General features: G+C 40.5%; 1 long non-coding RNA gene across 1 annotated transcript in view; it reads left to right on the top strand.

Annotated features, from left to right (window-relative positions):
* The first annotated feature begins 1,763 nt into the window (after window positions 1-1,763).
* LOC108799689 overlaps window positions 1,764-5,028 on the top strand; it is a 13,918-nt gene continuing 10,653 nt past the window's right edge. The window contains exon 1 of the long non-coding RNA XR_001942041.1: window positions 1,764-1,846. This is a non-coding gene — a long non-coding RNA (uncharacterized LOC108799689). The remainder of the gene's footprint in view (window positions 1,847-5,028) is intronic.

Raw genomic sequence — 5,028 nt, forward strand, 5'->3', positions numbered from 1 at the left:
TGAAGCAACCACTAATTTCCCAGCATTATCCCAGTACTTTTGGGAATAGAGCACCACACATCTGGTCCCAGATGAAGTCAAATCATAAATCCATAAATCATGTTCAAGGGGGCAGGACGTGTCAAATGATGTTGATGTGTTTTTTCCAATTACAGGACTTTGTCAATACAGGTAGTGTCTATAAGGTCTGCCTCATAAAGGGTATTCCCCGCTTATCACTCTGCCCATCATGGATATTTAAGGAGGCAATACCACCAGTTTGGCAAAGAATGCTTACAGTGAATACTGGTACAATCAAATTATAAGGTCATATAATTTTTATATGTTAGATGTCTGTTTTAGATTGACCATTTTTAAGACAAGTCATAAGTCATACTGACCACCAATAATCTCAAGAGCCATATAAACAGTTTTCCTTTTCAAAGGATAAGCATCCTGAAAGTTGAACATCATATGAACATTTTTGGCCCCATTCATGAGATATAGCATATAGCATTTCAAAAGACATGACTGACAGATGCTTACAATATTTTAATATTCCGTGAAGGAACCAGCGCTCATTAAGTTACTGCTGTTGATGGGTCCCTCGGGTCCGAGGCAGACCCTGAACAGTAGATTAGGTGGTCACAGTCCTGTGATTACAACGAGAGCTGATCGCTGTGATTGCAGAGTCACAAAGCCGGCAGCAGCCTACTGTGTTTTGTAAACTGCTACCTGGCTGTGTGTTACAAAAGTGATACAAAGTATCTCTGAGGAGAATACTGTATTACTAGATGAGACTGAGATACTAAGTATCAAAGCCCTGTAAATAAAAAAACACCCTTAATGCCCCCTAGTTTTAAAAAATAAAATAAAAAAAATAAAGTTTTAAAAATGTTTTTAAATATTAAAAAAAGTAAAAAAAGTTTTTTAAAAATACGTTTAATAAAAAAAATTATAAGAAAATATAGTGCTGAGAAGGCATAGAGATAGGAGACACACATACCCCATTCTAAAATTGTTCCAAACTATAATTGTATTTCACTCCTTCCATTTTGTGACCTATAACTTGCAGTGCTTACAAAATGATGGGAGAAAGTACAGTTACAATACAATTTAATGCAAGGGTAAGTAGGCCCTGCTCATGAGAGTTTACAATCTAGTAGGAGCACCATGCGATACAAAAGGCATTAATTATGAGAAATTAAAATAGGTTATGTTCAGCAGAGAAAGACCATGATACCACACCCATCAAAACAGGCATATAGCCTGGTGGGGGCTTTTAAGGTATGCAAACAAGGCCTTCAATTAAAACAAAATAAACTTTATTAATAACAAATAGAACATAGTAGTTAAAAACAGGTTCTCACTACTCCTTGCCTTCCTCCTTCCTTGGTGGTTGCCCCTCCTGTGGTGGCTAGAGAGCAGGTGGTCTTGAGAGGAACAGAGAGGTTGGAGATGTATCTGGGGGCAAATTTGTGGATAGATTTGTAAGTGGTTGTTAATATTCTGGATTTTATGCATGGGGCAATAGGGAGCCAGTGGAGGGATGGGCAGAGAGAAGCAGTGGACACTGAACAGTTTTAATCAGTCTATTATGAATGCAGCTAGAGAGGTGGATGAGTCTGGCAGCAGCATTCATAATAGACTGAAAAGGTCTGCATAGTGGTATGCCATCGAGGAGGGAGTTGCAAGGGTTGTCTTTAGAGATTAGAATGGATCAATTTGGAAGCTTTGTGGTGTTATTTGTTAATAAGGGGTGAATTTTGGAAATGTTGTGGAGGTTAAGTTGGCATTTGGATAGTGATTGCATGTGGGGCTGAAATGAGAAGTCAGAATCAAGGATTACACCAAGCACCCTTGCCTGGTGGGGTTGATCATTGTTCTGTTGATTGATGGAGAAGTTTTGGGGGAGAAAACAAGGAGGGGAGAAAGTATTTTGGGCTCAGTTTTGGACAGGTTTAATTTGAGGAAGTGGTGTGACATCCATGTAGATATTGTCACTGGGTAGATTAGTGATGCGTTAGGAGATAGAATGGGTAAGCTGAAGAGTAGAGAGAACTTGGTGTTCTCAGCATAGAGATAATATTGGAAGCTGTGGGAGGTTATCAAATGACCTGGGAGGACAAGTAGATAGAGAATAGAAGCGGCTCAAGGACAGAGCCTTGGGGGACCCCCATTGACAGTGTTAGAGGAGAGGAGGATAGAGAGTTGTAGATGACACTAAAAACGTGCTGAGATAGGTAGGAGGTAAACTAAAAAAAGAGCAGAGTCGTAGAGACCAAGACAGTCAAGTTTTTTTAGGAGTAGCTGGTGGTCAATTGTTTCAAAGCAGAAATGTCTAGGAGTATGAGTATGGAGTAGTGGCCATTGGTTTTAGCAGTTGGTAAGTCATTAGTAAGTTTTAGGAGAGCAGTTTCTGTGGAGTAATGCAGACAAAAGCCAGATTGAAAGGAGTCAAAAAGATTGTAAACCGTAAGGTGGTATCTTAGATAGTTGTAGACTAGATGTTCAAGAATTCTGGAGGTAAACAGGAGCAAGTAGCTGGGTCTTAAGTTGTTCAGGCGGGTTGGGTCCACTGAGGATTTTTTTAGTATGGGGGTCACCATTGAATGGTTCAGAGGGGTAGGGAACAAGCCTGTAGAAAGGGAGAGATTGAAGATGCGAATAAGAGAGTATAGAATAGAGCTAGAAGGTAACTGGAGTAGTTGAGAGGGGATGGGATCCAGAGGGCAGGTGGTTAGGTGGGTGTTGGACAAAAGTGTAGCAACTTCGGTGGTAGGCATGGTGAGTTCAGTGGGGGAGATGACTGGACTGGGTATTCTGTAACAAATTGTATCAATCTTGTTTTTGAAATTTTTTAACATCACCCGGACAGTGAGTTGGTTGGAGGTTTGGCGGTGGGGTATGAAGTAGAGAGTTAAGGTAGAAAAGAGTTGATGGAGCTGAATGAGAGTGTGCTAATGAGTCTAGTGAATCTGTTTGGCAGCAAGGAGGCAGGTGCTATAGTTTTGGAGGGTAGATTTATATAACGTGACATCTTGCAGGAATTTAGATTTATGATATAGTCGCTGACGAGCATGACTGTATCCATACAGGATAATAGTGAGCTATTGTAAAAAGAAGTGACAAGGTCTGGGCAGGAAAGGAAAAGGAAAAGAACAAATGTCTTTATAAAGTTAGTCTGTTGCAGTGTAGAGAGAAGTGTTAAAGTTGTGGAGGCTTCTTTGGGTAATTGTTTGCTGGTTGGAGGGAAAGGGGGCTAAAGATAGGGAAAGCATGAAACTGATGAGGTTGTGATCAGAGAGAAGAAAAAGGGTGCTAGAAAAATTGCAAGGAGTACCGAGGTGGGAGAATATGAAGTCAAGGGGGTTTCCATCAGAGTGAGTAGCAGTGTGTGTCCATTGCATTTCTGGCCATTTTCAAGCCGTTTGCAAATTTCTGTTAAAAAAAGGATGTGGGTTGAGGAGAGTCTTTTAATGCATTAAGGCTTAAAGGACCATAAATAATTTAAACAACATGCTTTGGGGATGCCTTAAACTTGCACTTAAATTTGCAGAGCAGTAGGATGCACTCCTTTAAAAGTTAGTTTTTTTTTTTTTACAAAAAGCGGCCATGCATTTACTTAGTTACATAGTATTTGAGGTTGAATAAAGACATAAGTCCATCAAGTCCAATATATTGCGTGCACGCTTTTATGTTTGAGCAGTTGTGTGCGTGTATATGAGTCCATGTGTGATTTTGCTCCTAAGAGCACCTGTACCCCCGCATGTTATGGTCTCCAAGGAACTCGTCCAGGAGTTTCTTGAATGATTCCGCACTCTTCGCTGAAATCACTTCCTTCCATTTGTCACAGAACTTAATGCCACAACTAAATGACAGATCCATTCCAGCCTTAGTGGCCAGAAAGGAGGAAGGCAGTGAGCAAGTAACCCTCTCTACTCAACTATACTAGGCCACATGCCTGTTAATTATATTTCCCATTATTTTCAATTGGGATACAGACAGCAATAAAACTTGACAAAGCTTCTTCGCTCTACCCAAAAATAAAGTGACATTAAAGTCACAATTCTTTTCCTCCCCGCACCATGCTGCTTTATGGACTTACCTTAAATTATGCCTCTTGATCCGATCATCTTCTTCCTTCCAGTTGTATTCAGCAATCCCTCCAGCACTGGTGCCAGTCTCTGATCCAGCGCAGACTCTTTGGGTCCCACGGTGTCTGTCCGACGTGCATTCTCCAGGTTATGTGCATTCACCTCCGGTGTGTCTCTCCTCTTCTCACTGCCGAAGATCTCTATTGCGCATGCGCCCGCCCCATCATCCTGCTAGGCCGCTCGAGAAGCTCTAGATCTTCAGACGGGAGCGAGCGGCAGAGACACGGGTAACTAATTACCTTTTTGGTAACTTTTTTATGTTTTTGCATGCTTGCTAGCAATAGATATATGCAAAAAAAACCCAGAGAGTTTAATTATACTTTAAATATTTCATATTTACTTATACTGATCATATAACCACCAAAATCTTCTCATCTGTGTTTTATTTAGTAATGCTTATTTTCTTCTATGCATTCTTGTACTTATTGTGTAGAACTTGTAAAGAAGTATTTGCCATTAGGAGCGGAAATAACACTTGGATGTAATTGTTCATTGCATGGAAAACCCTCTTTCTCTGGATCTTTTCAAAGAAGAAAAAATATGAAAGAATTTGTCCATAATGATAATTTATACATTCAAATATTCGACTTTTCTGAGAAAAACAGGGGGATATATCGATGTGTTTCTGGTAACAATATAATGTCTGTAACATCCCTGGATGTAGAATACAGTCTGCCGAAACACTGCTGGGGCACCTGTGTCCATACTGGAACCCTCTGTGAGCAGGCTGGGACTCTAACCCGGACGCTGGGACTCAGGCGCTGAGCCGAATCTGGTATATGCTGAATATAAGCCATTTACTCTGACTGTTTGTGGAAAAGAATAAAAGTTTATTTTCTGATACGGCTGGCTACGGGTCATATCCGCCCTGAATAATACAATATATATATAT

This window comes from Nanorana parkeri, unplaced genomic scaffold, assembly GCF_000935625.1.
Source record: "Nanorana parkeri isolate BGI_ZX_2015 unplaced genomic scaffold, ASM93562v1 scaffold1788, whole genome shotgun sequence".
Lineage (NCBI taxonomy): Eukaryota > Metazoa > Chordata > Amphibia > Anura > Dicroglossidae > Nanorana > Nanorana parkeri.